The sequence below is a fragment of the Equus przewalskii genome, chromosome 7, assembly GCF_037783145.1.
Source record: "Equus przewalskii isolate Varuska chromosome 7, EquPr2, whole genome shotgun sequence".
NCBI lineage: Eukaryota > Metazoa > Chordata > Mammalia > Perissodactyla > Equidae > Equus > Equus przewalskii.
In genome coordinates, this window is record NC_091837.1 from 78472170 (window position 1) to 78483819 (window position 11650).

An 11650-nucleotide genomic window follows, 5' to 3' on the forward strand; every position below is an offset into this window, starting at 1 on the left:
TGGATCTTGGCACCCGTGGGAGCCCCCACAAGCCTCTGAGGTTAGGGTTCTTCATCCTTATGCCTCCTGAGTCTGCTTTCCTTCAGTTAATGGCTGTCTTTCCCTACAACCCAGAAAATAAAGTGTTCCCAAATATCACTTAAAAACAGTCGTTTCAGTCTCTGCACACACAGGTAACTTTGAGGCACCTCCTGGTCGTTGTTTTGGTGAACTACAAATAGCAACAGACCGAACACACAAAAATCGACCTGTAGCAGGGAATGGCAAATCTAGTCGAACAATTTTGTTGGAGATATTTGTTCTGAGACTGTTCAGAGGCCAACGAAACCGAAAGACTGGGAAGGATAAAGTGAGCAGCGGGGAAATCGAAAAGGAAAAGAGGATGTTGCCAAAGAGACACAGTTCCCATTTTTCTAAAGCAGACTTTTGTTCAGTGTTCCCTTTGACCCTTCTTTAAGAGTGGCAATAAATAATGCTCTGCAGAAAAAATAAAAACAAATACAAAGGCAGCCAGCCCATAAAGCAACAATTTAACTTCATAAATAGTAAAATAAAAATTAGTTTGAGTCGTTTGGGGGTCCAATGTCCTGTTTTCCAAACCAACCAAGGACACATGTTTATGGTTCAACAAATGAGCACAATTCTTCTCTCAAAAACAGGTAACCCTGCCCTGTGAACCACTACTTCTAACACACACACACACACACACACACACACACTCACTTCCAGAATTAGAAAGAGACTGAGAATCAATCAGATATAGTAAGTATAGGAAAACAGTGGTCTTGTTCTCCTGAGGTTTTCCATTCTTCAATATAAAGAGCCTTGCTTTAGAAAAGAGACCCCTTGGCCACACCAGTGTGCCCATCTTTTACTCCATGGCCTCCCCTAACGAGCAGACAGACACTCGGAACGTGAACAGGTTCCTTATGTCCCCTTCTTCCCTCATCTGTAAAATGGGGATGATAACAATAGCACCCACTTAGAGGGTTGTTCAAAGACTAAATCATTTAGGTGAAATGCTTAGAACACTGCCTGGCACGTGGTAGGAGAACCCTATATAAAGTGACAGCTCTTACTACTAATATCTAAAAATCAGAGATTCTACTTCTTGTCTTGGTAGCCAATTTAATATTTTCTCACCCTGGTCTTTAAGTTGTTGGCTCTCATATACATGAAGTGGTCCCTCACTATCCCAGGTTAAGCTCCATCCACTCCTTCTCGGCGTCCCTCTGAACACAGGCACAGTGATGAAGGACGGGGAGGAGGAGTGGGTTCCCAGGGCAGTCTGCTCCTCAGGGTGGTGACTAACAAGAAAGCCGAGCTTTCAGCGGGCCCCTGTGAACCCCAGACGAGTAGAAGGCCTATGTATACGGAAAGGATAGAAATGCCAGGACTTGTTACTGTTTGTCTTATTAGTTTTCTAGGGCCACCATAACAAAATGCCACAGACTAGGGGCTTAAACAACAGAAATTTATTTTCTCCCAGTTCTGGAGGCTGGAAGTCCAAGATCAAGGTGTCGGCAGGTCAGTTTTCTTCTGAAGCCTTATTCATTTTCTCGCAGATGGCCACCTTCTGGCTGTGTCCTTACATGGTCTTTCCTCTGTGCTTGTGTGTCTGGGTCCTGATCTCTTCTAAGGACACCATTCACACTGGATTCGGGCCCACTCAAATGGATTCATTTACCTTAGTTATCTCTTTAAAGGCCCTGTCTCCGGGGTTGGCCCAGTGGTTTGGATCCTGGCTGCGGACATGGCACCACTTGGCACACCATGCTGTGATGGGTGTCCCACGTATAAGGTAGAGGAAGATGGGCACGGATCTGAGCCCAGGGCCAGGCTTCCTCAGCAAAAAGGGGAGGACTGGCAGTAGTTAGCTCAGGGCTAATCTTCCTCAAAATAAATAAATAAATAAATAAAGGCGCTCTCTCCAAATACAGTGACATTCTGAGGTATTAAGTGTTAGGACTTTAACATATGAATTTGCAGGGCGGGGAGGCCACAATTCAGTCTATAACATTTATTATAAACGTTTCAATGAAAAAAAAGCTATTCTTTTACTGATTGCAAAAAAATATCCCCAGTCCTTTGCCCCATAGATTCATCTTCTCAATCCACAAGAGAAAACAACATGAATTGAAAATTCGTGGAAAGTAGGTCTTTACCAGCTATCTTCATTAGGAGTTCAGCCCCAAACAAGTTCATGTGAGACATCAAATATGACCCTTAACAACAATTTAAAAGTGAAATTTATTCTTTGTTATTATCCATTTATCTGTTTTTGCATGTAGAGGCTCATGCCTCCATCCATCCACTCAATTATGTAAAAAAAAAATTCTGTTGAGCACTTCCTGTAGCCATTGTATTTGAAAAACAAAGATGAGAGACACAAGCTCCATCAACACGGCACAGAGGGGGACTGGAGACAAGGGACAAATGATTACAACAATGACGATGGCGAGTCCAGAGGGGAGGGGTGTCTGAGAGGCTGACATGGGGGGAAGGATGGCTAGGGCCGGCCTGCTGGATAAGACGGTGCCCAGCTGAATCTTGGAGGAAGAAGGTTTTGGCCAGGTGAGGAACACATGGATGCGTCCCCAGGGGTGATTTAAGGGAGAAACATAGGACATCTTTTGAACCAGCACCTTTCCTTATTAATAAGCAATTTAAATATTAAACATACCTTTCACCCACTAAGGTGTCTTGGCTGGGTCAGAGCTGAGACTTATCAGCTGCCCCTCACTTCCACTCCTGAAGACTAGCTTTGTCTTTATGTTCAGAGTGACACTTTCTGAACGGCCACTGTGTGTTTGGGGAGGGTTAACAGGAGTTGGGATTTGAATGGGACCCAGGAGCCCCATGGGAAAGAATTTGAATCTTGTTCACAATCAGAGTTCATTACGAACATACCTAAAGAGCGGAGACCCTGACGACAGCCAGGCTGTGGAGGACCATGGAGTCCCTGAGAATGAAAAAAAAAAAAAGCACTGAGTGAGCAGATCTGGCAGGGCCGGTCAAACTCTGTAGGAGGGTGTTTAAGTCAGGGGGAAACAGTGACTCCAGGGCATGTGGGGCTGTGCTTGCCCCTCACCCACCGCCTGTCCCCCATCCCACCTGAGTCCGGGAGAGCCTGCCTGCTGGAAGCAGAGGGCCGAGATATGCAGGAGAGACGCGAAAGCTGCGCTCTGCTGGGAGCTCTTCTGTGACACAACAAAGGAAAGCCCTTTCCCCAGGGCCCAGACCAGAATGGTCAGCAGGACAGAGAGGGGCCCAAGGCCAGCAGAGTGACCTGAGATGACAGAACACAGGGCTTACGGAGCTGCCAGACATTGATACAATTTAGGAGAGACACCCCCATCCCTTTCTGGCTCCTGAAGAAATGCAGGAAGAGAAAGAGGTGCTGTCTGGACCCTGCCCCCATGCGAGGCTGTTGACTCAGTGAACTTAGGGACAAACTTAGGGGTGAGAGGGGGTGAGAGGACCCCGGGCTTGTGAGAATGGAGCATTAGGGAACATGTGTAAAATCCCTCAGGGTTCCAGAAAAACAGAGGGCAAGAAACCTGGAAGAGACACGGCCACAAGAGCAGGAGGGGCTGGGTTTGGCCTTCTGAAGTCTGATCATTTCTCCTAATATGTCCAAAGTTGTGTGTCTGGACACACCTGGGGCCAGCTGGTCACATTAGGTCCAACGGTATGTGGCTGAGATATATTTTGCGGTAGAAATGCAAAATCGCACTCATTTTTGAAATGAAATATAAGGTTTCAAAAATTTCTAGAGATAGCTTTTCATGACCTGTCCAAATCGTAGAGAGCAATTTCACTCTCCTCTGGATGGGGGGTTGTCAGCAGGGTACTTGGAGCACGTCCACTTTCCGGGAGCCACGTATCCTGTGAGTAAGTTTAACACACAAGTGGGTGGGGAAGGCGTGGGAGGCGGAAGAAGAGGTGGAGCAGTGGGTGGGCAGATCAGCCAGACCCTCCCTCCCCTCTGGGTCACCCCTCCTGGGAGCTTCCTCAGGTCTCTTGGTGTCCGCACTCCCTCCCTGTTCTATCACAGCCACCGTCCCCCCACGAACTCCTAGTTTACCTCAAACTTTCTCCCTCTGCACTTGTCAGAACTTACCTATCCTGCGTTGTTTACCAGAATATCAGGTACATATTTGATTCGCAGTCAAAATGTTCATGTATGCAAATAGATCATATATTTGCGTTTTTTACAGTGGTATCTCAGAGACGGTTCCTTAACTCAAAGGTTGATTGTTGGCAGAGGCATTTCAAGCATTCCAGGCACGAAAGCTCCCTGTTTGTTCTTACCTTGGGTACAAGCCTATGACAATTTTAATTTATGATATTGTCTCCTACTTTGGTCTAGAAACCAGGACTTCAGTTGTAGTGGATACAAGTCTGGAATGCAGAGCCAGACAGACCTGAGTTCAAGTCTCAACTCCAACCTGGTCTGGAGCATGTGACGAAAGCCCTCGGAGCATCAGTTTCCAAACCTGCGACGGAGGGTGACACGGCATCTCACAGGGCTCCGGTGGAAGGGCAGTGAGGAAACTGCTGTAAAGTTGTGGCAGATGTTCTTGTGTATCTGCCAAGAGCCATTGCCCTCCCCTCCCTTCTTATAGCAGAGACCACTCCCCATACAGATGCTGCGGTTCCAAAGTTTCTTCAATCACAGAAGGAGAAGCTGGAGATGGGGCTGGGGAGACTGCTTTTCTGCCCCCGGCTCCTTGGGTGTGTGGAACTGGCTTGGTCCGCCTTAATCCTGAGGGGTTCCCCTTATGCTGACCAAGGAAGAGCAGAAAGATGAAAGAACCCATGTCCAGGAAGACATCACAGATGCTGGACTTGGCCACCCGTGGAACTCTTATCGTGGGAGCTAAAGAACTCCAGGTGTTTAAACCATTTTCTCTTGGATGTTCTGACACTTTTGATCAAATCGTTCTGACACAAAAGCATTTTGCAAAGGTTCCCATAAGAACCTGCTAATATTAACTATTTTCCTTCATCTTGATTTTCACTGATTACTCAGGATGATGCACTTCTAGGCATCTTGCTAATTTAAGTAAAAGACACAGGTGGTCTCCACAGGGCAAGGGTTTCCCCTACCCCCGCCCCCAGCGTCTGAGCCCAGTAGCTTCTGGAGACAACAGAACGTGAAAAGTGGAGGGAACCTTTAGTTATCTCAACACATCTCAAACCTTCACACATCTCCAAATGAAAGATCAAATTAGTCTTTTCACAAAAGTAAAAGATAATTGTATTTCGTGTTACAAAGTACCCTGGCAACTAGCAATTGTTGGCGGCGTTCTGAAATGAACAATCTTTAAAGAAATGAAAATTCCAGGAGAATTTGTGTCCTCACCCACGTGACTGTGGTGGAAATGTCACTCCTGGTGACAGTGTTTGTGGAGACACTTTTGTACCCTCCTGCATTCCCTTTGATACAATGGGATGTTCCTGGAGAGTTTCTGGGGGGCAGGTGGTGACTCGAATTCTCGGAAGGGCATTGGGCGTCTGGCTGGTGCTGCCTGCCGCGTCCCCTCCCCACAGCGTCCAGTCACCCTGCCTGCCTCCTCACACCAAGAATTAAGCAAACCCTAGCATCCTGATGACAACTCAGGTACCCACCAATCTTCCTTTTTTCCTTCCTTGATCAATAATGTTGTGTTGTTTTAGAATTAGACTCAGTTAAATAAGATTTTTTTTTTTTGCTCCCATTGTAACTCAGTCTATTTCTCATTTAAATCAAAAGTAAATTTGCAAAGCAAAAAGAACAATGGTGCCCTGCTAAAATTTTTTAGACCAATGAGACACTTGGGAAGGATGGGGAGATTACAGAGAGGGGAAAAAACGACAAAACAGGCTGGCTGCCTCGTGCACTTTTGATTTTTGCAAATTGGTGTCTTCCCAGATGAAAAACCTGGCTTTTCAACTTTGATGCCTCCACTGGAATTTTGGTTCACCTCCAAAATGTCGTATCTTGAGACTTCAAAAGGGACGGGAGGGAACATTTTTGGGGTAGTGGAAATATTTGGTACCTTCATTCCAATGGCGCCCATGTGACCGTATTCATTTGCAAAAATTTATAGAACTATACAGATAAAAAAAGCACACTGTATTGAATGTAAATTTTAACCTAATTTAAAATAAAAAAGAAAATATAGTACCTCTGTTAGTTTCACAGGCCCAAACCCAGCCAATTAGGTTAAAATCATTCTGCTTTTATAAGGTGGTTTTATAGGTCTTTTATGAGGGTTTTCCTTTTTATGTTTTATTTGCCTCTACTTTATTCTGCCTCCCACTTCTCTTCCAGGAAATACCATTTCAGATGCTACAAACTTGAGTTCACTATGGAATCGTTGTGAAATGAGCATTTATTCTTTCTTTTAAAAATTGTTGTATCTCGGGTCCAAAACAATGGCATAGGTGGGATCTTGAAAGTAACATCGTTACACAGATAACCGTGTGAAAATATGATCTTCTCCTGGAACAATTTATTTTATCTAGCACACCTCTGAACAAATTTCTTAGAGTGACTTAAATAGTGACTCAAAAATACTAAGAAACTCACTTTCTTTTCTGTTTTCAGTTTCTTCGGTTATAAAACGTAGGGTGGACTAGATTAACCTTCTTTGTGCCAACCCCCATTGCTGGTAGGGCTGCCTGAAGCATCGTGTTGAGAGAAGTCCAGTGATCTGCCACCCATGCCTTCCAACAACCTTGGCCTCCTCGAGGGGCTGGAGAACTTGGATGATGACATCTGACACCTATTAGTCATCTTGGAATCTCCTACATGACAGTCAGCTCCACATGGATGGGGACCTGCGTGCTTAGTTCCCTTCTGAGTCCTTAGTACCTAGCACAGGGAAATGCAGAGGGCATTCAGTGACTAGTGGTACAAACGAATGAATAAATACACCGGATGATGTGTAAGGCCCTTTCTGGCTCTAAAGATGGAGAGACTGAAACCATGACAGATGGGGTGGTGGGCTTCAAGTCAGGCACCTTGTGCCCTTAGAAGAGTGGGTCATCTCTGATGGGTCTCCCAGAGACCTTACCACACAGAAGCTTCTCCCTGAAGTCTTTTATTGGTTTCCTTTCTCCAGCCTCAGGTTGAGAGTAATTAGGATAGAAATACCTCCAGGTAGTATAAAACATATGCTGGTTATAGTAGTGTTCAAATTTCTCTGAATGAAAGCTCTGAGGGCTTTTTCATTAGAGAGAGTGAAATACAGTGTTGCTGAAGGTCGTGGTTGGAATGAGGTGAGGGGGGACAGACTGGGAGTCAGGGAGAAGGAAGTACAAATCTTGGCAGTTTCATGTGTGTCCAGGGCCTGCCTTGTCCAAACGCCCATCTTGAGTTTAGGAATTCCAATTGCATCTCACTGTTTCCGTAAGCCACAGCGACCCAGCGTGTAGGTGGGCAGCTTTGCTTTAGTATTATCAAAGGATCCATCCCAGGGTACGCTTCTATGACTTTAAAAATATACACACCTGTGTAGCCACCCATCAATCAAAACAGAGAACATTTCCCTCACTTCAAAAACACTCCCACACGCCTTTTGAAGTTAATCCGAGACCTGGGGCCCCAGGTGAGCCTTGATCTGCTTACTGTCGATATAGATTTGTTTCACCTCTTTAATAAAGTCACATGAATGGAAACCAGTCTGGCTTATTTCACACAGCACGACATTTTTGAGACTTAGGATGTTGTTCCATGAATCAGCAGTTCATTCCCTTTTATTGCTGGGTAGTATTTTAGCATGACTTTTGTTTAAGGAAAAAAAATGTGCTTTCGTTTGTTTTACAGTTTAAGTAACCAATTTTATTTATTTGGCTTGATTCTGAATATAACATTATTATTATTTTTTTTTAATAGAAAAGATACTTGTACAAGAGCTAGCCCTGATGGCCTAATGGTTGAACTTCAGCATGTTCCACTTCGGCAACTTGAGTTCTGTTCCCAGGTTCAGAACCACACCACTCATCTGTCAGTAGCCATGCTGTGGTGGTGGCTCATATAGAAGAACTAGAAAGACTTACAACTATGATATAAAACCACGTACTGGGGCTTTGGGGAGGAAAAGAAAAAAGATACTTGTTCATTTACTTATTCAAAAAATACATAAAAATATAAAGATGATGGTAAAAATTACCTGCAATTCAAACATCTAATGATATTTTCCTCCTTTCATACATCTTCCTGGGTGTATGTATGTATGTGCTGACATATATATATACAAGCATACCCAGACATACATTTTTTAATAAGTGGAATTATAATTATACTGTCGCATAATCTTTTATTTTCACTCAACAATTTATTGTCAATATAGATCCATAATATGTCTATTCAATTGCATGTATGAACCATATTTATTCAATTAGTTGTTTGCTTTGGAGCATTGGTTGTTTTAAGTTGTTTACTCTTAAACTGTGAATATTCTCCTAGGTACATCTTCTGGCTCTTACGTAAACATACTCTCCATAAACTCCCAGTGGTAGGATTCTGTGGTCCAATAATACTCACATGCCACATTTTGAAACCTATTGCGAATACCTTCCTAAAAGGCTACACCTATTTATACTCCCAGCAATAGTGCTTGTGTGTTCATTTTTCACATCTCTCCTGGGTTTTAACAATATTTTAAATTTTGCCAATAAGTAAAAATAAACAAACAGAAACTCTCATTATTTTGAGCATTCCATCTTAATTTCGACCTTTGAATTACACGATTTTCTAGTTATTTCTATGAGATGATTAGGAGACTAGATATCTTTTTTGCGGCTCTAGTTTTACACCCTGAAATGGGTACAAATCTGTTCGAGCGTTATTTCACTGAAGCCTACTTTTCTCCACTTTTCCCCACTATTTTGCCACTAGAGGGCGCCGTCGCTGCAGGAACGTGATCTTCAATGGGGGCTCTTCTGAGAGCGACAGCAGGCGCTGTTAATAAGCAGGCCTGGGCAACAGGCCTAATGGAAGATGGCCAGTTGCCCTCCCAGATCATAGCTAGCGCGCTGGTATGGTTGTCTTGCTTGGAGATGTCATCGGGAGTGATAACCAGGGATACCTATGTCTGGATTTGTGATACCTGGGTTATGTTCAGAGTTGTTCTAATAACCTCAAAAAATTTGTCAAAACAGCATTTTAAAATTTCATTTCACTTAAAGATTAAGTATATTGCATATAGCATATGGTCCCTACGTCAAGTCCAAATTAATGTTTTAGTTACCCTAAATTTGCAGCCTAAGAGACAAAAAGTATGAAAGAAAATCTACTGTGACAAGAAAACGTAGACTTGGGGTTTTAGCCAGTAGCTGGAGCCTTAATTTCGATATTATTTTATCATTATATTTTATTTTATTTTATAAAATTATATTTTATCATTTTTCGATAATAATTTATCATTATAATACAATTATAAATAATTATTTAATAATAATTTATTAATTCCTATTACATTATTCCTATACTCAGAAGACTGAGGCCATGAAGCTGCCACATCAGCAGAGTAGTGTTAAGCGGCATCTTTCTCCGTGAAGATGCTTGAAAGCATCTCTCCTCTGACTCCGGGCGAACAGGATGGCTCCGTCATCTACCTGTAGATCATTCCTCCCGATCGGTTCTGAATAAGAAGTGTCTTCCCAGCTTCCTTCCCAGAACTGTGGATCATCAATAAACGCATCTATTAAAAAAAAATCCCTCTGACACTAAATCCCCCAGCATTCCTGTTCACACTCTCTCCCTCTCTCCCCATAAAACAAACTTCTCAATGCTTTAGCCAGCCTTGGTGGAGCCCAATTCCCACCCTTCACTTCTTGGCGAGGAGAGCTCTGACTGCTCTGTCTACAACTAGGCAGAGACACAGTTTTCCCAAACTCACCAGTGTCCTCCTAAAGAAATCCACACAAAAGTACTAAATAAAATACTAAGCATTTTACAAGCTCGTATGTAATAACATATAGCAGCCTCATTAGAATGGGCGTAAAACTGGAGAACGGAGAGTGCAAGCGGCGATTCACCCCGCAAGTACTGATGGAGCCAGCTGTGCATGCCAGCACTGTTCCAGGAGCCAGGAATGAAGTGAATTAATCCAAGTTGCAGCCCACTGTTGATTACATTCTAGTGTGGAACAGAGACAGTAAACAGTTGACTGATACAATGTTAGGGAGTGACCTTGCAAGAGAGTAGAATCGAACGCATGAACACACCAGCAGAGAGTGAGGGATGGAGGGTGCTACTGCGGGGAGGGGAGGGGAGACAGGAGCAGGGATCTGAATGAAGAGAGGGAGCAAGCTAGGTGAGGTGTAAAGAAGCCTGTTCGAGGTAGAGGGAACAGCAGGAGCCTAGGCCTTGGGCTGGAACGTCCCTGGCAAGTTGAAGATCAAGGCCAGAGCGGCTGGCCAGTGAGAGCGAGGAGAACGTTGACTAGGTAACCAGGGGCAAGGTTCTGTGGGGCCTCATCGGCCATGGAAAGATGTTTGTGTTTTATTCCAGGGTGATGGGAAGTCACTGGAGGGTTGGGAGTGAAGGAGTGGGGTGATTTGGTTTATGTTATAAAAGGTCCCCGGGGGGGCTGTGTGGTGTGGAGGAGAAAATACACAGAAGCTGCTCTGCATGACTCTGCTGATACTGAGCTGTGAATGAGGAGTATGATTAATTCTGCACACGAAGTCCAGAAAAGAAGGAAAGAAGGAGGGAAAAAAAAGGAAAAGTTTATTCTAGTGGCCTACTTTTCAGTTCCATGAGATCATTGTGCATCTTTCTCTGTGGATTTTCCCAAACCCCTCACAACCCAGCTTGTCGTCCCCCTCTGCTAAACTGTTTCCAGTAAATTCTCCGGTGTGCCTCAGTGGGATAGAGTCTCTCAGGGGCACATGCTAACCTTCGCTTGTTCACAGCTCTAAGGCTCCTAAAGACCAGGAGTGCCATCCTCTCATTGCACATGGCCCGTGTGACACAGAGGTTTCCTCAGCTCACGGGTGAGTCCCCGTTTACGGCACAATCAGTACAATTTAAATTCAGTGCCAAAGAGGCCCCACCAGAGTCGCGACTGTCTTTGTCCCTTTAAGCTGGAGCTTCAATGAATTGAAGAAAATATCTAAATGTATCACAAATAAATAGGACTTGACAGTATCGTTAAATAACAAAAATTCAGCTGAGTCAATTTAAAGATCAAATTGGCTTGAGTGAAGGATTCACGAACCAGGCAGCACTCCATCTAGCAAATAGAAGGAAGCTCCGTCAGGCTATGGTTAGGAAAGGCTTTTAAAGGCAGAGAGGGAACAGAAAAAAGGAAATTATTAGGGAAGAATGCGTTGTTTTAGGCAAGGTGCCCTCCTGAGGGGAGGGGAGGGGTCTGTGAGCGGATCACCTCCTGGTGCTGACAGGGGAATGCCAGGGTGACTGGTCAAAGGTGACACGCCTGGGAAGCGGCAACTACATTCGGTTAGGTCTTAAGTCTTGGCTTGCTGACTTGGGGCCTTAACACAAGTGACTCCATTTTGGGCCTGCTCTCTCCTTTTTAACAGACTCAAGTGACTCCAGAATTGAGGGAGAATGGTTTCTCTGACACGTGCTAGCTTATCCTCTGGCTTCTATTACCCAGGTGGTTGGGGCCTGCCCTCCACTCAGACAGTG

General features: G+C 44.3%; 1 long non-coding RNA gene across 1 annotated transcript; it reads left to right on the top strand.

The window, feature by feature from the left end:
- Positions 1–3255: 3255 nt before the first annotated feature.
- On the top strand, positions 3256–5777 carry LOC139084581 (uncharacterized). Its single transcript, XR_011542078.1, has 2 exons — positions 3256–3397; positions 4373–5777. It is a non-coding gene; the product is annotated as an uncharacterized lncRNA (long non-coding RNA).
- The last annotated feature ends 5873 nt before the right edge of the window (positions 5778–11650 follow it).